This window comes from Typopeltis vanoorti, chromosome 7 (assembly GCF_054136105.1).
Source record: "Typopeltis vanoorti isolate ZY-2024b chromosome 7, IOZ_Tvanoo_1.0, whole genome shotgun sequence".
Taxonomy (NCBI): domain Eukaryota; kingdom Metazoa; phylum Arthropoda; class Arachnida; order Uropygi; family Thelyphonidae; genus Typopeltis; species Typopeltis vanoorti.
Window position 1 is genome coordinate 24,744,943 of NC_143555.1, and position 24,896 is coordinate 24,769,838.

Genomic DNA, 24,896 nt, shown 5'->3' on the forward strand with positions numbered 1-24,896 from the left:
ATAAATTATACACATTTACTATGCCAGACCACACAAAAACAAACGTGTATTTATTAAATGATTTCTTTGTTATTTAATATCGTGTTCTTTTTTTCTCATATCTGATCACTTATAATCGAAAAAGCCCTTGAACAATAGTTTAAAAAAAGCACCCGCGCGCGAAAACACACACACACACACACACACACACACACACACACACACACACACACACACACACACACACACACAGAAATAATGCACAACCTTTTAATTTGCTTGTACAATAAGTTGTCAGTTAGGTACTTCAGTTATTCATTTACGGATAATTAGTATACCTGAATGGAGTTTGTAAATATAGCGGGAAACCATCGAATATTTATTTATAGTTCATTATTGGGTGATGGTTACTCTTTTGATAGCTGGTAATATATTTTAGGCTTCATACAAAGGTAATAAGTACTTTATCTTTACAAGGAAAGAAAGAAGGTATTGTAAAGAGAACTTAAAAGAGTCTTGGTAATTAGGTTAGTAATTTTTTATCCACTCACAAGCATTGGATTTGGATGCTACTTAGAGCATAGTTCTTAGTCAGCAGTCTATAAATATCTAGAAACTTAAACTATGCGGCGAGTGTAATAATATTTTTCATTGCATTTAGGATTCCTTTCGAATGTTTTAGAAAAGACAAACCTTGCCGTCTCTATGTGATTCTAGCTGCTCACTTTCATTTGATCGAATCCAAATTTTCACAACTTAAAAGTCGAAGTGTTGAGGAGCTAAATGAGTTGCTAAATGTCTGAAGTAATACACGATGACCACATTTCATCTTCATAGCATGTCTTCCCCGAGCTTATCTCATATTTGGACAGCCTAAGTTTTTTGTAACTTACATGAATGTGGGCGAACAAACTGGATCCTATTTTATTATCACAAGTAAGTAAACAACATGAGAGTAAAGATATATATACTGATAATTATAAATGCTCCTCCAAAAAAGTCCATGGACTCATTGAGAGTTGAGTCCGTTTGTACATTCATAGTGAAATACCTAAATCTTCCCTGAACACATTCACTGAAGATGCACACTCGCTAAGAAAAGAATCTCGACCTTATCAGCTGTAGCCACCATTCAGGGAAGATCCCACAATCTACCTTCACCACCCATTTTTCAAAATATCACTTATGTCTATACTATAAGTTCCCCTTACCAACTATTTTCTGTCATATTTTCTCCTCCTTCGCTTTCTCAAACGTTGAAGATCTCATTCCCTCAGTCATTCCTCATATACGCAATTCATAAGCCAGCTATCATCTTAGTTATTCGCTGGCGAATGCTCTCAAATGTCTTTCTCTATCCTATGACCCGAGTTACTATATCTATGTGCAGAAAATTATGGTTATGCTATCAGTATAGCTAGAAAATTTTGTGTTTCTTACTCCTTAGCGGTTATTTTTAAACACCTCGTGAGTATTATCACGATGATGGTCCAATACTCTAAATGATGTGGTGTGCAAGAGAAGAGCCAAGGTTAAACTGCATAGTACACAGAAATGTCTCTGGAGAGGGAAGGTACAGTACTTCCAATTTAACTACAGGAAGCCACTGTATATTTAGTGGAAGAATGGGCCAAAGTGCCCATTTCTGTTTTTTCCAACAATTATTGGAAAGTCTACTCAGGAGAATATTACCTGTGACAGCGGCCAATTTTGACTAATTACATATCGAATGTTGTAAAAATGAATGGTCTCTGAAATAGCACTCGCCGTATAAGTTCTTCATATAGTGTAATTTGGTTAGGAATAAGATTTTAACAAATGACACGATTAGATACATATCGAAACATTATATGAATGTTGCCTAATTTTAAAAAAGTACAGTACCAGAATTCGTATTATGGGCATCCTAAATCTCTAAAATGAAATGCATTCCTTAAATTTATGAATTACCTCTATTAATGAAATTCTTGCTTATAGCTGATTTTGATTTGTTGAAACAATTCGAGCTTCCTCGTTTATATTCTCTGAAATAAATTATTTCTTTGAAAAATCGTATTCCAGTCTTTCTTCAGTTTCATGTTTTCTTAGTCTTGTAAGAAATGCCTCTTAAATATTGGCTTCACAGTAAAAACACTTTATTATTCTTTTAAAATCGAAGTCGTCGTCCAACTTGCACAATAAGAAAACAGACTTAGTTAAAGCGCAACTGGATAGCTGCATATCTCAGACCAATGTGAAAAATTTGCATAAATTTATAGACCGAGGGAAAGCTACAAATTCCTGTAGCAATCATCTCATGCGTCAGTAAAGAAACTGAATAGCACATTATTCATGCATATAGGATACCTATTCAGACTGCAATTACAAAATTTAATAAAAAAAATGCTTGGAAGAAATGGTATTGCGTTTTATTGCACTCAGGCAACTGACTGCCTGCAGTGAAATGCAATATGAAGGCATTTGTTTGGACGTCATGTTAGATTTAAAATATACTTGTTGCATTCTCTGCTAAATTAAAGATAATCCATACAACAGAACATACATGAGAGAGAGAGAGAGAGAGAGAGAGAGAGAGAGAGAGAGAGAGAGAGAGAGAGTTGCTTTATGTATTTTAGAGATTACATTTAATAGTAATGAAGCTTAGTTTCTTGTGCGCACAAGTTCAAAGTAGAAGACGGATAAGGCCTTCAAATAGCATTCATGTTCATCACGGTTTGTTAGACGTAATAAAAAAGATTTGAGGTAATCCTCTTTTCTACTATCAGATAACTTGATTTACTGTAGTGATTAGCGATAACCGTTTAGTTATTGATTAGTTTGACAATCCATTTCCGGATAGTTTTAATCTTCTTATTTTCTTATAGATGCTTGAGCAGGTAGCTCCTATCATTGTGATTACCAACGAATGGCGTGTGTGTGAAAGAGAGAGAGAGAGAGAGAGAGAGAGAGATCATCATAGCAAGCTAATACGAGTATAATTCAGAAATCCACTGATATTCGCGCCTGTTTTGTAATGTTAATGTAATAACTGAATATGAGGAGTGGTTAAAACACTTCTAGATTAACTACCATACGACACACCACAAAGTGCAAAGCATCTCACCTAAGTTTACGTGTACGAAGGAACAGAATCTGCTATGCCATTCACCTTTTCAATTCAGACATGAGGCCCACGTTTTTGTTAAGTTACACTTTGTAAAATAAATTTGATGGTATTGTGATACTTTTGGGATTTCTGATCCAACATCTCTTGCTTTAGACTTTCACAGAAAGTCAAACAAAAATATTAAAACTTGGTTTCAGAAAGAAATAACGTGAGCAACTTGGAAAAACAGATATGATTATGCTGATCTCTCTCTCTCTCTCTCTCTCTCTCTCTCTCTGCATTGAATTATGTATTACGAATTAGTTCCCACCAATCAAACTGTTAACATTCATGTTAGATGTTCTGCGGCTTCGTCTAAGTAAGAATTTCCGGTCAAAATAAGAAGCTGCGAAACTATTTTATTCATTTTACTTTGGCCAGAATCTAAAGAAATACATTAACACTTTGTATAGTTTTTTATAAAAGTACAGTCACTCCCTAAATCATAGCTTTGAAACTTAATGGGGGTTGCACTGAAATAAACAACAGGATATTTCGATATCAGTTCTTTTGTCAATTACGAACAGTTTCTGTAATTAAGTTTTCAATTATTTTTCTGTAAATACGTGATTAAATTATGTAACCAAAATAAATTTCTTGATGTAAATTATTGCTAATTCCGTTGATATCGTTAATGGTTTATAAGCCTGGACCTGTTCCATCCAATAAACGAGATAAGATCACAATAGAAAAGTTCACAACAGACGCTAATTAATTACGTGTACGACTGGGTTTAATAAGAAGTTTCTTGGTACTAAAAATAATTACACTTTTCTTTTATGTATCCATTTCACTTACTTTCAGATAATGAGGGGTGTGTTTTCTTTGTCACTTGTAGAGTTTTGAGAAATGGTCGCACGAAGTAAATTTACTTAACTTTGGAGCAACGTCTTATCTCTAGCGACCAACAGGGTCTGTAACGTCTCGGCAATTAACGGATGATAATGGGGAGGATATTTTTAATGAGAATAAAGAAGTTAGTTTACCGTGTTGTTTGTCACTGATGTGTGCAGTTATAAATGACATTCTTAAGGGATAATGAAATTTCTTACAAAAATATTATTTCTTAGTCAAAATGTTATTGCACAAGAGTAGAAGGATAATATCGTTCGGGGGGTGTTCAAGTCTTAAGCAGTTTTAAAGACAATGACAAAAATATGTATCTTGTGATTGTGACATGGTTTGAGTAAAATGAGGAGGGAAAAAAATTGGCCACGTTTTTAAAACAACACGGTAATTGAAATTACATGCAGTTATGTTGAAATTGGATTGATGTGGGGTTAATAAAAAAATGGTTTTGAGCTTAAAGTTAACTTTCTCGCATTTGAAGAGCTGTCGCAACAGGGTAAAATGACATTACCAAAACATGCAGGCATGTTAATGTAGGATGTGATGTTTTCTTCTTTAACAAGACCCATCGGAGAAAGTTGAGGTTGTTCAAAAGTTCAATCCCATAATATCATTGTAATATCCAGATATTACCTAAATAGTATTTTGACAGTAACCTTCTAACAATCAGTGGATACGAGTGAAGTAAATCAGGGTTTGGTACTATATATCTTGTTTAATGTATTCAAAAATTACTACGTAGGTTCGTTCTCATTTTTGCAGATGGATTGAAATCCGGTAGGATGAACACTGTTCTTTACATGATTATTGTAGATTTAAAATCAGGTAGGGAATGTTGATTTAAAATTTATTGTGCAAGCATATGCAATTTGCTTAGAATGCTGCATATGATGAATATAACATGAATGGAAACATTTCAGAAAGGATTGCGAATACAAGAACTTTACAGTTTTAAGTTCAATAATAATTGTGGAAAGACAACTATCGGTCTGCAGACTGTAAGTTTAATTGGCCGACGTAGTTGGCGAGTGGATAATCTTCAGTGCTAGTAGCAAGCATAGATTCGGATGGGGCATGATGCATGCGAATGCAATTACGTGGATTTCATCGCCTCCGATATCATCAGAATCCTGTCTATTGCTGATAGGTTTCGCCCACATATTGCACGGTGGTGCTATAGGTCTTGAGACCTTTCATTCGTGGGATCATTATATAAGAAAAAGGTATGAAGTCTCTTAAAAAAAGTTCCTTAATTGATCTCAAGAGTAAGACTTATGAGTTATCTAACCCACAGTAATAATCAACTACAGGCTATTGGGGTACTACGAAAGTAAATCATATGAGGAAATAAGTGCCATACGAAAACATTTACGTAAAAGGTTGCTTCAGAAATGGATAGAGGGTGGGGTTGAAGAGATTTGGAAAAGAATGACAAAGTTATTTTACGTTGAAGAAATTGTAAAATTTCGTCTCTTCCAATGTCGCTTAGAAGAATAAATAATTTTACTTGAAATAAGATTCAATAAATAGCATTATTATGAAATTCAGATTAACCCATAAATTATATTTATTAATCTTACTTTTGTCCGAATAATTAGTAACACCATTAGTCATTTCACCAAAAATGAGTTCTAAACAGTTTGAAATTAAGTCATTAATATAAAGAAAGTGACATCTTGTAGCGATTGCGTCATTTATTTAGAATCTCATTTTACTTGTTTTCATGAAGTACCCAAATAATAAGGCGCTTTGTATAAACGAAGCAATTGCTTTGTTATATTGCTTATATTAATGACTTTTAATTTGAATGTTTTCTAACCACACTTTCTTTTATTTTGGTGGAATAATTAATGGTGGTTACAAGGAAAAAAACAAAGCCGTTTGTACACACTGAGGAGGGCATCTGGGTAGTGGCGTCCACTAACGCAAAAGAGCGAAAAATATATTCAAAATGGGCACAATTTTTATTCCTTCCAAACTATAAATTAATGGTTTTGTATGTCTTTCGAATGGGGTAGTGGAAATAATGGTTATTTTTCAAAACAACCAAAAACAAAACAAAACAAACAAAAAAAAACATCTAAAACAATTGATAATTCTGAAAGCCATCCAAGATAGAACTCAAAAGAATTGACGCATTCCATTTAATATTTCTGTTGTTGGTTTTTGTCTTCATTTGTGTAGGTATTTATCCAAAACTGTTTGCCCATTTTATATATATGGTTTCTCGAGGTTTAAACTTTACATAAGTTAAATGTCTTTTCTTTTTGCTTAGTCATTAGGGGGAATAAACAAGTACAGTTACAGATTAGAAACAGACATTGATTCCGATTTCATCTTTCAGCTCTACAACACAGGAAACGAAAATTTTTGGCATTTTGTTCATACCTTCTTCCTCCGGCATTCAATGCTCTTTCTAACGATGCCCTCTTTAGGAAGTCCAAGATACTAATTGGAATCTTTCGAGTCAGTCAGTATGATAGTCTGGTGTGCTGAGGTTTTAGGTCATCGAAGTAACATAGCTTCATTATCGCAATGAAATGATTGATCTTGTATGCTAGATGGATATAGTCATCTTTAATTCGCGATCACTGAGATGGTTATTAGTTAGTTGTATAGAACTGGCTAAGAAAGTTGTAAACTTACGCATCTCACTCGTTGTTGAGATCAATGGCATTATAACTCCCGCTGGATTAGTGTTAATATCGGTAGGTCAAGGAAAGCCCTTTTTTTCATCAGTTCTCGCAAATTGATTTTTTTTTGCTAAGAAATAAATAATGTGAATCAATCCGTTTGAAAGGTACCAGAACATTTATATAGTTTGACAATAAATCATGAAGTTTCTGGTCTTAATGTGAGGGGTAGGCTTCTTTAATTTACAAAAGACTGGTTTCTCCTTTCCAAAGTTTTTTTTTTTTTTTTTTTTACTGAGAGAATGCAGTTAACAGACAATGCATTGATACGTCGTTGCCTTAGTTGCTTTGGTATTGATGAAACCATCCATTAAAATATCATGATATAGCAAGCACATGGTTAGATATCCATTTTTTAAACTGGCACGAGGAATTAACCCCTGATTTCCCCTCAGATAAACAGATAATCCTGAAAATATATGCAGATGGTGTGCTAAGGTTCTGATGGCCGTAGCTGCTTTGCCAATTACAATTAAGATCCTGGTTAGGCCCAAAGAGTGAAAGGGCACAGTTTTAATACCCCCCGCCCCCCAGTAGGTTGGTCACATTGCTGACCTGAATCTTCTAGGGTTCTTGTAATCAAGGAAACGATTATTGTCAATTTAAACAGCGAAACTGATGCAACCCTAAAGTCCTTTATAAATAAAGCTTCAATGGTAACTAAATTTTCAGCAAAAATAATTTTAGAACACAATTTTTTGTTGAATGTATAAAGAATTAAAACAGCAATCATATAACTCCCTCTCTACTTTTATTATTACCTCTACTTCTATTATTGAATGTGCCGATTAAAGGAAGAGAGAAATCGATAATATGGTCCGCTGTAAAGATAACACTTTATACTAAGTAGATATATTAATCTACTATTTTTGAAAAACAATGAATGTTGAATGTTTTATATATGTTAAATATCTGTCGATTGGTAATAATTATTAATTTGTTTTAGATGCTTTCGGGAAGTACGGAGCAATTCATTATCGATCAAGTACTAATGGGTAGTAATCAAAGTTCAATGTGCCTTATTTGAAAAGATGGCGAAATTAATTTCCTTGAATAGTAATATTTCCTGATTCACTACATTAACAATTAACTATATTCTGTATTTTAACAAAAAGATCGCGATATTACAGTTCTGCTAAAACTCTAAACTCGCATACTAATTTCGTGGATTTTATTGCACTTCGGTAAAGAAATACTGCTGAGAATACATTGTTTAAATGCTAAGCCAGTGCTTCTCAACCTTCTTTTATGTGTGCCTCATTTTAAATATTAGTTGGCGCGCTCCCCCTACATTCCCCTCCTTGCAATTCTTGTGTTGAGACACTAACAAAACCCATAAAAGTTAGCAAAACAAAAAAGAGAGACGGTTTTACTAACCAACTACAGTGCATACTTCTATCAAATGATACTCGTACTGTTGCTCACGAATTGGTGATATATGTGAAGATATGCAACAACAACTTTTGTCGAATTATTTGTGACCAATTATTCTCAATTCAGCTTGACGAGGAAACAAGGGTTGTAATTTAATTGCTTATGTTCGATTATCAGCAGTTGAAGAGTTTTTGTTTTGTAAATCAATAGAAAGGAGAGCCACAGCACCTGAATTGTTCAAAATATTGGCCAATTTTATATGCAAGGCAAACATATAGTGGGAAGATTGTGTTGAAATTTGCACTGATGGTGCTCGAGTTATGTCTAGAAAGTTTAAAAGTCTACAAGCCCTTGTGAAGGAAAAATCCCCACAATGTATTTGGACACGTTGCACGATTCATAGAGAAGCTCTTGCTGCAAAGGAAATGAGTCCTGGCCTAAAGATTGTGTTAACAACAGTTATAACTGAGGTAAATTATACAAAAATGAGACCCTTAAAATCAAGACTGTTTTCTGAAGTTTGCAAAGACATAGCTTGAGCAGAACAATCAGCGTTACGTTACTTGTGAGACAAGATGAATATCACAGAGAAAATGTTTACAACGTGTTTACGAATTAAGAGACGATGTAGCAATCTTCTTGGAAGAGGAAAATCACGAAGAAGCAGAGAAGTTTAGAGACCACTTATTTGTGTTGAACTTCAGCTAGATGGTGGACATATTCGTGAAACTAAATATATTAAACCTATAACTTCAAGGAAAAATTACACATATCTTAGAGATGAGTAACAAAGTTAATGCTTTTTGTAAAAAACTAGAGTTATGGGACAAAAGGTAAAGCAACAAAAATTAGACATGTTTGCAAATGTGGATGAATTTATCAAAACCTACAGGGAAGAAGAGCAACACATCAAAGTTTTATTTGCACCTATTGAAAATCATTTAGCAATGTTGACGAAAAATTTTAGAAACTATTTTATAACCAACGCAACATAATGGAAATGTATGAGTGGGTTAGAAACCCATTTCAAATTACCCCTGAAGGTTTCTCAGTTGAAGAAAAGGAACAAGTTATAGACTTCACGTGAAGCGGCGAAATCAAAAGACAAATTGCATGTTAATCGCTGTTTGAATTTTGGGCCGGTGTTGATGATGAATTTTCTGCACTAAAGTCAAGAACTTTTCGTACACTTTTGCCATTTACATCTTATATTTGTGAAATCGGGTTTTCTGCATGGCTGCCATAAAAACAAAATATAGATCTCAGTTAAATATAGAAAGAGAACTAAGAATGTCAGTTTCCAATGTAACATCATCATCATATAAAAAGTTTTACTCCGCAAAACAGGCGCAAGGAAACCATTAATTTTTAGATTCATTGTTAATGTTTAGTTTTAATTAGTTGCTTGGTATATTTTACACTATTGATATGTTCCCGTAAGAGTAACTAGTTTATTCAATACAGGAGTTTATACATTTTATTATTTTATTTTCGGAGTGTATTTTATGTTTTTGTTTCTATATTGTTTTTGTGTCGATAAATAGTTTCATTAAATGCTTTTGTTTCAATAAAGTGTTTTTTCAGTTTTTCCTTTGATTTCCACTTTCTTCGCTTTTTCTCCCCCTCCCCCTCCCCTTTCAACCTAGGGGGCACGCCCCATAGGTTGAAAATCACTGTGCTAAGTTATAAAGTTCAAATTTCAATTAGGCATAAATAAGCTATTGGGGATATTATGGGCTGATCTATATTTTATAGTGAAATATAGAAACTTTAAAGATTCTTTTTATAAGTAATGCAAACCAAGAGAACTCCGATGCAGAAAAGTAGATGCTTAGTAATTCTCTAGTAAATTTCGAAACTTATTATTTAATTCGAATAAAATTCGAAACTAATAATTTCGAAATTTGGCTATACAATATGAATGGATCCCCTATTTTAATCTAGTATTTCATTTAATTAATTTTCGATATTCCAGATTCAGTTATTTCTTTAAGTCAATAAAGCACGAATTTGTTTCCCCCCCCTACCATATGCCCTTCTTTGCTCTTTAATAAACCTGCAATAAGTTTTACTGAAATATCATGATTTGACACTAATTCGATAGGATGGTACATTAAAAATAAATTATACTTCAAACTTATATTCAAATTTACAGGAAACATTTTAAAATACGTCGATAGACGTCATACGATCATGTTTGTTTCTATTACTTTTGTTTTCCTTAAACAATTTATATTATTATATTGACAAAATATCAAGATTTTAAAAAAATATTTCTTTGCTCCAGATAGGATTTTAGCGCAGAATTTATACTGATAACTCGCTCGTGGCCAGTTGTAGCTGCTTCGTTTAAAATATGCTGCTCTGTTCTGCTTTGAGGTTTCTTCTCCATGCGCTACAGTTACAGTTGAAAAAGTGGAAGTAGGTGTTATTGAAGAAGGTTGATCGTGACGCCTCACAAAGGAGTCCAATTCCGTCAACAATAGTGCTCAGGCAATTCCTTTAATAAACTTTAGCTTCATTGCCCTTATTTAATAGCGTCTTACTCGTTCATCCAAGCAAACTCCTACCGTCCCCGGTTATTGTCAAAGAATCTTATCATTTCTTTGTACGGCTAACTGTGACAGAGGCCAAGAGTCACTGACTGGCAAGGCCCATTGACATCGGCTTTGTGAAACGGTACTTGAGATATTTACTCTTTTCTGATTGCATTTCTCGTTATGTCGGCAGCTATTCACAGAGAGAATAAAAGATAACAAAAATCGAATAAAGAGACGACACTTACTTCTTCCTTAAGGTGCAATAGTGACTCGTTCAAGAACATAAATTTATTTCTGACTTTTCTTTGACAATTTAATTATTATGAGGCAGTTGTATGCACATATGAATTGATTAACATGCATCTATGCATAGATGTACTGCAGTCTGAACTAGAACTCTACCCAGTAGTTCATTGGTAAGACGTTCCCCACTATTATGAAATGTTCTTCGATCAGTTTGAGTCCAACTAATGCCGATAATGAGACGTGCCATGACCATACGTACTTTCAGCTGTTTTTTTCCTTATTTCTCTTCTTTTCTTCCAGTTGAAGGTGAATTAAGCGGATAATTATACGGATGGAAGGGACTGCGGTTGTTCCTCCTGCAAAACAAGCAAATCAACTAGATCACATTCTTCTCGGGCACAGCGAATTATAGGAATACAGGCTAATCGCAATATTCTCTTGCATTTGGCTTTAGATGCCGCATAATACATTTTGAGTTTCCAAATGAAGCTGTAACTATAATATCTTTGACTTCTTTCCCAAAGATTTCGGTTTGCGATATCCAACTCAGGTAGTGATTTAATTCATGAAAATGATGTATGCGAAATTATTTCATAAATATTGAATATTGCACTTCATTTATTTCGTTCTTTCGATTTGAGTAAATATAACCTGAAATACTAAAGTTATCCAACTTAGCTGGCTAAATGATTATCGTATTACCTAACCGTTATACCACAGTACTAATCTATTATAGGCATTAATAGGCTAACAGCCTTAAATGGGTAAGATTATAATGGTGTGAATTTTAAAGTCTTTATGAAAGAGTACATCTTTACTTCTTCTGAGGGAATATTTTCCTCTTCCAAATGAAATCTTCTACTTGGTGCATTTGTATGAACAACAACACCCTATTAAAAAGACCTGAATCGAATTCCCTCTACGATGCGAAGGAAATATTCATAAGGGCATTCTCCAGAAGGAGAGTTAGCCAGTCTCGAACAGCTGGCGACAAAATGGCTGCAAAATACACAGCCTTTAGGCCTCCTTGACTTTGGATGTATTGTCTCTTAATGATCACAAACATTAATTCTAAATAGTATTTTTGAAACAGTTGTACATGCAGAATACGATTTTGTCGGTTGTGGTTAATGCTATGATATTTCGTATTTCCGTCCTTTTTATGCCATTATTTTCGAACTTCCTTGTTTGCATGCATGCAATCTTTTTAAAACAAATGACTCTTTTGTTCGTTTTAAACTCTTTCTGCTATAATTTTATTAAGATATTAAAGTTTTTTCTTTCTTTTTTTGTCGTTGTTTCCAAATATAAGTGTAATTTCGGCATAAGGTTAGGAGTTTTTTTTTGTATTATTCTTGTTTCTGTTTTATTCCTGCATCTGTTTTATTCTTGCATCATAGTCGGACATTGACCCTAATCTTTTTGAGATATTTTCTTGGATTCCAATAATCTCTTTTCGGCGGAATAAAGTAGAGAAATGGTTCTTTTTTTTCCCCTCTAAATTTTGCAGTTGTAGTTTCCTGAAGTTAATTATCAGTATTATTTCTTCATTTCTCGACATTTCATTTTCTATAGATATTCCCAATATTCTTTAATCATTTAGACTTTTACTTCAGTGAAAGATTTCTTTAAAAAATAATTTATGTGGCTTCTCGATTTATTATTTATTCGTTCTGGTGTTGTTAACACTACAAATGCAGTGCATCTTCATTTGTAGAGATGCAGAGCATTGCTTATACATGTTTTGCATTTATAGTTTTCACTTTCTAAACTTAATTTATGTCTTATGTGATCGATATCTTTGATCTCAGTTTCGATTATCTCAAAATTATAAGTGAAAGCACATGGGTAAATATACGCGCCAGCACTTACAATTAAAGAAATAGCACAAGGAGGCAGAGAGGGTTTAAGAAAAACGTCAGTCTGTGCTATTAAGACATCCTGCGGCCAGCCTAATGGCACTATCATCAATAATGTCGTAGGAAGATTAACGCTGTAATCAGCGTCAGATTATTGGTAACTGGATCTTTTTTCTTTTTTTTTTGGTCAAGTGAGTTATGTTTTATTAGAGTTGACCGCTGTGATGTTAGATTCAATGAAAAGGAAGTTATGCAAAATATTTATCATCCTTAATTTAAAACTGATCCTCAACTCTGTGACTTAACTATTTACATAGTTAAAGGATTTAAGCGAAAAAACTTGCTTTACATCTACTTTTTAAGCCAAAACCAATAACAAAAGTATTTGGCTTAATATATACGCGCATTTTTCTAGCGGAAGAAGTAAATGAAATTCATATATTTTATATGAATTTCATTTACTTCTTTCATTTTATATAATTAAAATTATTATTTTATGCCTTTAAATAACAATGAAAATCAAATATCTTTATTAGTTAATGGTGTGTTCAGGTGCTTATTTTTTATGTATGCCATTTATAATTACTTTAATTGCATTCATTGTACTCGTATTTCAAATATATTTCTAAAAGCAATTGAACATGCACCATTTAATAAAAATATATCTCCATAACCACGTTAAAAAAGTTATTTCTGTGCGCTCTCAACTGCCGGTGTCAGAATGTTTAGTCGCCTTCAAATGACTTACACCAGACACCGAATAACCTCTCCTGGGACCAACTTTAACCTACAACACGTTGGTTTGTATTGATTTCAGGATGCCGGTAGCTGAATGCAGTGAATGTAAATGAGCTCTTGACCCCCGAATGTCCTTCGCACACTGCCAATATAAAGCGAACATTTTTACTTTCGGGAGAGAATTATAGTAACGATAGAAGTTACGACTGTTCTATTAAAACGAAAATGTGTGTATATTTGGCGAGTGAGAAAGGAAGAGAGAACGGTTTAAACAATGATACTAAGATATCAATAAAGTTCTTAATTCCTGCATTCACTTGCAGAACAGAAAGAAGATTCGAAGCAAGGACTATTGCAGTCGAATTGGATGGAAGTCGGTAGCAGAAGTGAACCTCTTTGGTCTTAGCGAAACACGACATCAAGTCATTAGGTCGAAACAGAGCTAGCAGATTGCCTTTCGGGTGTATGAAGTGACGGGTATAGGAGAGTGAGGCGTGAACAAAGAGAAAAGCAGTTGATCCGGATGCTAGAATGAATGAAGAAATTACTGGGCAAGAAGTAATCCTTTTCTTCAGCGGATAATTCTTCCTGTCCACCAAACCCACTCATATACAACGCAGTAATTCATATCGATTCTTATGTGGTTAACTGATATACTTTGTGGTGAATGTAATGAGCAAGAAATAAAGAATAATTGCTGCACAATTTTAGATTATGGTAGTTTGAACTGACCTGGTTAACACTGAGGCGATCTTTTGTGTTTAAAGGGGCACTCAGAAAAGCTGCACATGCGTCATACGTGTTCTCTGTTCTCAGAAACTTCTTTACCGCTAGAAATATTGCAAACACTTCGTCTCAGGAAGCTTTTAGCTTCGTTTTTAATATCCCTAATAATGTATCCTTGCTATTTGCTGTTCGGTTTTTTGGAATTATTTCTTATGTCGCTAATTCGAGCACGTGAGAGAATTTTTGAATCTTTAAATATAAATAAACCTTCTGGCGAAAATTTTATGAAAAGTTTAAAACTTATATTGAATCGATTAAATGTCTAGACACTTCCAAAAGTAGAACACTTGAGCCATTATTATTTGCGTAAAAATCGATAATTTATCTGATAGTGTACGCTGTAATAAATCCTTAGATACAAAAAAGAAGAAAAATGTGAAAATTATACATCATCCTAACTTCTTATCAAGCTTTTCTTTGTATCTCTGTTATATATTGTAGACCTTTCTTTGCTGCAAATGCAGAAGCTGTCAAAAGTTGTGAATCACCTTGCTTCACTTAAGGCTTTCATGCTAAAGAGAGCTGTAACTCAGCATAATGTTCATAAAAGATGTGTGGTAAATGAAAACCTGATAGCCGACATGATGACTTTACATGTAAAGTCAAAAGCAACTCGTGAAAAACGGGCAATATTGGATCGTTGGGGTTTGAAGTTGAGAGTGGAACTCGGTTCTTCTCTGATGGTTTTCATTTATATTGATCCCCAATGAGCCTCTGATAGCGTTTGCATGCATGGTAACAGTGGAGAAGGATCCAAGGAAAGCTTTCTTCTCCGGCATCATTGAAAAAGTATTCATTTGAATACAAAATTCGACTCAAATTTTGTATGAAGCCAAAATCAAGCTATCTGCCTTAACTTGTTTCTTTTATAATAGGACGCAGTAATGACTACTTAAAATTGAAAACATGAATCAGATTAATAATCAAACTGTCTACACATTTTGTTTTTACAGTTACATCGATACTTCATTCTTCCAAAATGTAGGTTTCTTTCCAAGATCCTGATCATATCCACATTTTAATTTAATTATGGTAACTGAAACATTTCTTTATAAATTTATTTGAATAGTAATATCGATAGAGATAAATGCGATATCTCTGCATCTTTTGTCGCTAGTAGTACCCGGATACTTTGTTGCTAATGGCACTTGTATTCTTCATGCGTGTTCGCTGGGTTGGCTTCACTTCCTAATATCCGCTAATTTCTTTCCAAAATATTGAACTTCACTACCGTTCAAGAGTAACACATCAATATCTAGTCAAATATTTTTAATTATTTAAAAATTTTGACCACAGTGTTTAGAAAGTAGTCGTGTCACAATTGTTATTATCTAAGTTTAATAATGATTAAAATCACTGCTATCAGCTGTTTAGTAGCTTCTCTCATTTTCAATAGAGTGAGACAGAGGTGATCGTTTCGACGTGACCTTACGATACCTTACTACTCATACTTTTAATCATTCATTATGTGTCTCCCACCCACAAAAGAGTTGAAAATCTGTGGCACATTTAGTACCGTTGTTAGGCTATGTTTTTTTTTTAATTATTTTTCATGTATTTATTATATTTTTATTTATTTTTACATAATCTAGAAATTTATTTAAAAATTCTCGAATACTATACAGGTTGCTGTAGAGTATTCGAAAGTACGCATAAGCTCCCCCTATACATCGCGCTTAACGAAAAAAAGTGAACACTGAGTTTGAAGACAAACACACTCACTGTTGATTAATGAAACCGTGCTATTTAACAAGGCATAGTTAACCTTCATAATTGTCTATCTAAAGTATATCTTCAACATATTTAGTGAAAACTTCAGAAAAACTGCATATTCCAGAGAGATTCAATATGAATTATAAAATTTTAAGAAAGCGTATTATGAAGACGATTTATTGGCAGATCTCTTTCTTAGTTATCTTTTATTGTTTTTGTTCCATGAAAGAGAGAATTTTTTGGGATTGAGATTTCGGTGGAGTCTATATAATCTGAATAATTTTCAGAACTCCAAGATTACTTAAATGAAGCAGGGAAACATTTTAAATTGGAAAAACAATTAAATACCAGAGATTCTACAAATTTTAAAGATTTATGGATATGACAAAAAAGGTGACTGATACACTTGACTCAAAGCCCACGTAATAAATAATTGATATTTAAGTGCCTCACTAATGCAGTTGCAAGAACGACAGTACGTTTTGCCCTTCGGTTAGAAAAGGCGTAAGTTCTATTCTCGTCGTGGTGATAGTAATTTATACGAGTTTTTTCTACTGAAGGTGAGTAAGCCGATCTCATACGGAGGTAGCGGGATTTTTCTCTCGGAAACTCGGGGATTTATCCCTTATGTAGGGAAATTGACCTTGAGAACACACGCAATTTACAGAAATACTGGAAACGACAAGAAATAAATACTAGTAGTGGTAGTAGTAGTAGTAGTGGGCAGTAGATCGCGTTGTATGTAGATGAAGATGGTAGTAGCGGATCTGTGTAATTAGTGGATTAAATGGTGGGGACGGAAAGTTAGAGTAGAACTCTCTCCCTCGATGAGTCATTGGAGATGTCTCGTAATAATAATTTCTGATTTAAATGATTCGTCGATAATATATATCTTTATTACATTGAACTACGAATGTGTAGCTACTTCTGTCTACGGCTTAGAAAGGCATCCTGATTAATCGTATATAGTAAAGTGATTATTCGAATTAGTTGCTAACTCTCTCAAGAGTTGGTATGATCACTGTTGTTTAGCGCATATTCGAATAAAGAATATGGGATTTATCGTCGCTTGGAGATTCTAATTTCCGACATGAGTGGGTGAAGATTTTCTGGAAAAAAAAGTTGATTTACAGAAGAACGGAAAAAGTCACATTAGATGCGCTCTACTCCCTAGCTGCTCTGTGAGAGAAAATTCTAGCTCTTAGCGGTTTCTTAAAGGTATACAAGGTTAATATCCAACTTATATCACCCCTCCTTCTTCTATTTTATTCGGTTCATTTGCTTTCATCTGCCCTCATAATCCACATTTCATAATCTCGATATCTTTTTAACTTTTCTTGAACCTTTTCTAAAGCTTATTTATTCCCTCCGAGCACAGGAGACGAAATATGAGAAAAATACGAAAAGGTAAAATGACTTCCTTACATAACAATGTTTGTTTCCAAATCATTATTATCCTCTGAATTGTATTTGCAGTTTTGTTACGTGATCTTTGAATATCATATTTCTATTCAATATAATTCAAAGATCTCTAGTCTCTTCAGTTTCTCCAAGCATAATCCCATCAATCTAATTTGCCGTTGGAAATCGAATCACCGCAAACTACAACGTAAGTTTACACTTTTCACCATTGAACTGGTTGCCAATTATAAGTTGCCCATACTTCCAGTCTATTCAAGTCATTCTGTAACAGTGGTATCAGTAGCATCCCTGATCTGATTTGCATTGCCGATCTTTGCATCATCAAATCGTCATCAGCAAAATAGTGAATATCCCCTGTTAGTCTTTCCCAATGTCATTTATGTATATGTTGATTGAGTGTGTGATAAGTTAAATAGTCAGTGAGTCATGTTGGCTACTTCGACCATATATGACATCATAACCAGCTGTATAAATACCTCCAAGTAAATTGGCTTATATGCACCCCTTAAAAATTACGTCGTTAGAAATTCTATTCGTAGATAGACATTTTATATTTGTCTGTGCATATTGTTGTTCTTAAGATTTAATATGTTCTCTGATGAAAATGATTTCCACATCCCAGTGGATTTTGATTACACGTGATTTGGCCATCTGCTCTGAAATTTATGCATAATCTTCATGAAAAAAAGAAAAAAAAAAACACACGAAGTAAATGACTCCCTTGATTAAGACAAATTATATATATATATATATATATATATATATATATATATATATATATATATATATATATATATATATATATATATATATATGTGTGTGTGTGTGTGTGTGTGTGTGTGTGCACCACACACACATATATGTAGAAAGTTTTTTACGTTGGGTGTAAAATACGTTAAAGATACAAAGAAATTTTATACTTGGTTTTAATCCTTTTCCCAAGTAAGCAAAACAAAGTTTTGCGCGTGAAATGTATTCACTTCTGAGCTACTTGTATATATACAGGGTGGCCATAAAATAACTTTCCCTCTTTGGAGGCATCTGTAGCTAAAACCAATAAACGGAATGAGACCAAATTTTATATTGAGACTTTTGAAGGCATGGGGAGATGATTTCCGCGAAAGAAAGATTTAGTACCAAAAGTCGCCGATAAGGTAAATATTGGCGCTGGAGAAAACAAGCGGATAATTACATTAAAGGCAGATAAAATGGAATGATAACATTTCGAAGGTGTAAGCGACAGTCGCATCACTCATTCCAGCTGGATATGTGGCGCGTTATAATGATAATAAGAATAAGAATAATTAAACTAAAACAACAACTTGCGAGAGACACAGAAATTAATGTAGTGATTGAAGTCACATGAAATAAGATTTTATTCATCAGAATCTTCTTGCACTGCTATCCGTCCTCTGCCAGGTCTAACTCCTAGTGATCCAGTTTCTTCAAACTTCTTAATCATAACTCTCAGTGCTACAGCTGACATAGGAACTGTACGCTGGTTATGAAGCCTTCTAAATTCCCGAAGGGCCGCTACAGCATTGTACTGTTTAAGGTAAAACAATTGCTTGAACGTTCCCAATCCCTTTTTAAGTGGAATTGGTGCGCTGGTGTCACGTACGCACAGTAAAATTTGCATAATTCTTTCTGCGTTTACTGCAAATATTTGAGTGCGTTCGGCTCTGCCAGCCCCAAAATTTCCCCTATCGGTGACTTTTGGTGCTAAATCTTTTTTTCGCGGAATTCATCTCCCCATGCCTTCGAAAGTCTCAATATAAAATGTGGTATCATTCCGTATATTAGTTTTAGCTACAGATACCTCCAAAGAGGAAAAGTTAATTTATGGCCACCCTGTATATAGAGACTAATGACTTCATATCACTTGTATGTATCCCATAATGCGAAGCACATTCCCTTTCAGGCGTGTATAATGCAATGCAAAATGGGAAGGGCCACTACCCAGACATATATATCTCATATATAAGTAGAAAAAAGGTGCTTGATCCTCTTAATAAAAATTAACATATTTTACACCCAAGGTAAAAAACTTTCTACATCTTTTTCTCATCTATATATATATATATATATATATACACACACACAGTATACTTAATTTTACAAAACAGAAGAAAATGGTCGTCTTTTATTTTTTTACTTATATATACTGGTGCGAGATTCCTTCTGGGAACCATTACTGGCACAGACCCACTTTCAGTGAGTATCTCTTGGCGTATAAGATTTGCATGATTTGTTGAAAACTTCTCTTGTGAATAAAATCATGTTTATTTAACAGCGAAAAGTGATAGGTAACCTAACATATAACGCGAACTGTGGGCATTTACATGATTTATTCGAATAAATCATGTAAAAATTATACAAAATAATAGTCTTTCTTTTTTCTTTTACAGAAATTTCTGATTTTCTATTCAGATCACACTCAAAAGAATATTTGTCTGATTTATACAGCAATTTACTCATCTTATCATGTACTTAGGACGTTTCCCATCGCATTGAACTTCCTACTATCGACTGCTATGCTGTACATCATATTTCACCGTGTTCAATAAATTCAGAAATCGATAGATTGCACCAGGCTATGTTTTAAGATCCTAACTCTAATCACATACTATTATTTACTGTTGAATTATGATTATATATATTTCAGAATGCCTTCATAACAGTATATGAATTAATCATTAATGTGATCGTCATTGAAATCCGCTCTCTACGAGACCAAGTCCTCTTTCATAAGAAAAGTCGTGTGAGCCTCCATCTGATGAGTATTAATAAAACGGATAAGGTATTCTTAACGATATAAATGAACCGTTTCGTTTTTCCAGTTAATGACTTTCTCTAGTGTTCCCACCGCTTTCAAATATTGACAGTTTATCTTAATCTAAAAGAAAAATTACGTTATGCTAATAATACAAATCCCAGGGTTAATATTAGCATTACCCTGTTTTTACACTATACAGTTGCTCACCAACCGTTTTTATTTAGGAAATCTCTTTTTAAATTAGCCGACGTAAACATTTAGAATGATTGAAAATGTGAGTATGGCTGCCATTAAATTTAGTGAAGTATATTTATAGAAAGTACTCTTCTTCGATGTTTATACCAAATATAGCGTTTTGAAGTCCAACTATTGCTAAAATGGATTTCACGATAACAACTCCTTTTTTTAAGAATAACAATCATTTGGGTTAAGTTACTTAAGTAGTATAAACTGGGTTGTTTTTCAAACTGTTCTTTCCAGTTACTTTAATTCCATGTGTATTCACTTAAAAAGAATTGTTAATGACTATTTTTAAAGCACTTCATTTAAACGATTTATACTGTTGAATTTGTGATCAGAGTTCATCTAATCCCCAGTTTAACAATATTTGAATGAATCGGTTCATTTAAAAAAAGGAGAAGCAGGCTTTTTTTTGAAGAATAGTATTAAATGTAGGACTCTATTTCAGTTGTAACGGGGAGATGGAGGCCTTATTAAACTTTGGCCGTATTCCCTACCTGTGCATAAGCCGTTTTCGTACTAAACACATCGCTCTTGAGCGATGAATGATTTCATCTTAAGTAAATAGCCATAGCTACTTCGTCTGCGAAGCGAATACTTTCTCTTAATCACGCATATTCTTCACCGGTATGTCGTTTTTTATGAAAGAAAACCCATTTTTCTGAATGGGAACTGGCAACTTCCTTAAAAAATCAGCGAAGTCACAATGAGCAGACAAGTCCAACGGAAAGGTAAATGTCGCTGCATTATTCAGCTTATTACTCCTGAAACTGTACTTAATCACACTCGTTAGCGTGTTCATTAATTATAATGCGACGGCCTGTTGGCCGTGTGGCTAGCGTATTCGCTTTCCAGCCGACAGGCTGCGGGTTCGAATCCCACCAAGGGCATGGATCTTTGCGATTGTCCTACTAACCGTTTACTATATGAACTGCTGTAAGCCTGTGTTCTGGCGCAGTGTGACCAATTAACATTAATTATAATGTGCCTACTTTATTTTCTACTGTTGTTCATGTCTTGCGTATTCATACGTCGTTACAAAGAAATAATCACTTTTCGCAACCAACAACTTCTGTTTCATTTCATTAACATTCAAAATAAAAATGAGCTCTTGAAAGGGATAGAAATGAGTTGTTCGTGATAGTTATTGATTTTTTCAATTTTATACACACAGTGCAGACAGTATTTGTTTCACACACACACACACACATACAAAATATCATACCTTGCAATATGAATTTCTGCAGAAATTAATAAAACTTTTGCTGATAATTAATAAATGCAAGCAAAATTTGCAACCCGTTTTGAAACCGATTGTAGATTGTGTGAAAGGAAAAACCTTCACTGTAATTAAAATTATTCAATTATGAATGTGAAATAAGCTTATTGACTGTAATAATTGATTGATTGTGATTATGGAACGAATTCTATCTTTTGATATATTTTCCAGATGGTCATGAACCACTAGTTTATTGCACAAAAATGCGCTAACAGAAACTGTTACGCCAGGTGGATCAGAGCTAAGTTCTTCTTTGTATCCTCCGACATTATTTTCACCTAAACACTGTTCCACCTCAAGTTAAGTTTTTGTAAATCTAATTTGATCTCTCAACCATTTAAGTGGTCTTCGTTTTGGTCTTTTCTCTTCTATTTTAATTTCATACATTCTTCTTGTATTCTTTCTAAATTCATTCTCATATATCCAAACCACTTAAAGCGAAGGTTCATTAGCATTTATTCAACACCTTCTAGTCTCCCAAAACATCGGCTGTTTTCCATATTTCTCATTCAATCTTTATTTGTTTTTACCATTGTTGTACTTCTTTAATTTCCATTTCTTCCATTTATTCTGCTTATGTTTCTTTTTCGTTAGTCTCTGCTACATAGTGGGAAGTTAACTATATATTTTAATACATAATAAATAGCTTCTGAGAAATAGAAGATTTCTGGTAATTTATTCAGAATCTTCATAATAATCATTTGCTAATTACTACAGTATATATAGTAACAAACTAAACAACTGTTTTGCATTATGACCGACTACAAAATGAAGCCAAAATTTATTTGTTTTCTATACTAGGTGTTGTGTTCGTTTCTTTTATTTATCTTGAATGTGAGCGAAATGGGTTTTCTCCTCTACTCGAATATTTGATACAAAATGCACCGAAAATTTAATTGTTACGTTTGCTATCCACATAAAGGATAAAGTGAAGCGCATTTCTTAACATTGTGATCCCCAAGTTCCAAGTGGTTTATCTCGGAAATACTGAAGGAAAAGGAAATTCCTCATTACTGTTCCCACGCACACACTTTGGCTCCATGCAGTTTTGCATCTACAATTGCACTCCCTGCGTGTAATGATAGACGTGGCACTCTTGCTTCTCCGAGCGCTATATTTGCGTTGCCAACTGTATAAGTTTCTCTCACACGTACTTGGCGTGACTAAGATTCCTGTGGAAAATGGATTCTTTGCTCCAGGTTTTTCAAAATTGCCTCTTTATTTACTATTTTGCTTTCAAAATATGCCAGCAGTTCCTAAAGAAATTCCTCAAGGCCCGACTGCGCATTTAGCGAGAAAAATAATTCATTATTAACGCAGTGGCCAGAAGGGAAGTTGATTTGAACGTTCTGTGGTGAAAGGAAACCTGAATGTGGTTCTACACTAAGTCGTGCATTTCAATGTTTAATCATGCCAAACATAATACGAATGTTATATTGATGCAGTTTACATCTTTGTCTTTCATTTTCTTATATACCCTTCCAATCTTAGGTCGTTTTATATCCGCAATTAGTAACTACAGCAAGCCGCAGCATTCATTTCTTTGAATACACTAAATGTTTCCATTTAACAAATTAAACTCACTATGATTACTATGTTTATATCTTAGTTGATTAATTTTAGATTTTAGACGATTTAGATTTCCATGTATTTCTTGTTTTTAACTGTTATCTCTGAGGTAAAAAAAAGATGCACTTAAATCAAATTAAATTTATTCCATTTCATTCTCTGATGCACTTTTTATTCCAAACCGCCATCAAGGTCTAAGTGATTCTCTCTTATCATATTATTCAAAATTATTCTCTATATATGAATCTTTGTCTTTCAGGTTTAAACGATTTACACATTTCGGAAGAATAAAGAAAATAAACAAGAATACGTAGTTATAAATTACTGAACTGCATATCAAAGGAAGACACATTCATGAGGTAGGAATATATATATTCACCGCTATTGACATTTATATACAGTATTTATTCTGTTATATATCGAAATAAACCATTAAGGAAGTACTTTATAAGAAGTAGAACCAGGTCTTTGAATATATTTCTTAAATATTAATGTTGATGCACTTACGTTATCTTTTCTAATCTTCAGAAATGGTTATAAAAGTTCATATGAAAAGAGACCACTCTTTTTTTTATTAACGGTTGTTTTGTTCTTTAAGCCTAGTTCCAAGTCATCTGTGCCATTTGTAGATTTCACCTTTTCATTAAAAAATTTATTTAACAATTAACACTTAAATATTTAATGGTTTTTATTTATTTCATAATATAATATTGAATAATTGAATTATATGGGTTAGTGATCCTATACAATTATGTGACCACCTCCTTACCCAGCAGGATTTAGGAATCGCGAATTGGTATAAGATTGATTAAGGAAAGATCATTTCAACGTTCTATATAATTCCATCAAAATTACATGAACTAACAGAAAAAAAAATCTGAATTCATTTCGCTAAAATAGATATGCTAGAAACGAAAGGCGAGCGACGGGAAGTACGTCACACAGACCGGATCAAACAATAATCATCAGCTCTTTCTGTATGCTGCTGCTGCACATTGTATGCACCAATGAAAGTAATCGGTTCTCTTAATAAATGATGAACCGGAGTAGTTCCTGTAAAAGAACTGAGGCAAATATTACATGTGCACGGCAGGAGAATACTACCTGTGTACTGAGAAAATTAATTTAATAGGTACAGAGCATTTTGCGAAATGCATCTTAAATCAACGGTTCAATTACTTAATTGAAATAAAATATTTCAAAAATAAAGAAAATTTTCACAGAAGATTTTTGTCGTTTGCTGAAGTGCATGTCGAAATCCCAGCTAATGGACGAAGACCATGAAAGAGGAATTCCAAAAAAATCCACCCTTTGGAAAATAGGTGTTTATTTCGTTTACTTAAAAAGGAGATTCGTCAATGATGAATGATGATTACTGCCATCGGTCTTTGATCTTGAACGGGTTATATTTGATTAAACTCAGTCTACCGTTTAATCATATCATAATTAGTTTTGAAAAAGAAAAAAAAAACACTTTTAAAGCTAAAAAAGTAAACTGCACTTAATCAAATATATCAGCATAATATTGCAATCACAAGGACAACTTCATTCCTACTCTCGAAACCCAGCGTTTTGTGAGAATAAAAACGAAAATAATCATTCTTAGTAGTTGCAAATCTATCTCTGACCTTTGCTGTTTAGAATTAAAGATTCAAATTCATGATTAATAACAAATATTTATATCCACG

The 24,896-nt window shown here is 33.6% G+C and overlaps 1 protein-coding gene across 9 annotated transcripts in view; it reads left to right on the forward strand.

Moving 5' to 3' along the window:
* LOC150104529 (lachesin-like) overlaps nt 1-24,896 on the forward strand; it is a 1,086,504-nt gene that overhangs the window by 338,922 nt on the left and 722,686 nt on the right. For all 9 annotated transcript variants that reach the window (XM_090395729.1, XM_090395728.1, XM_090395732.1 and 6 more), the window contains one exon: nt 23,468-23,567. The gene's annotated coding sequence lies outside the window, so the exon portion shown is untranslated. The remainder of the gene's footprint in view (nt 1-23,467; nt 23,568-24,896) is intronic.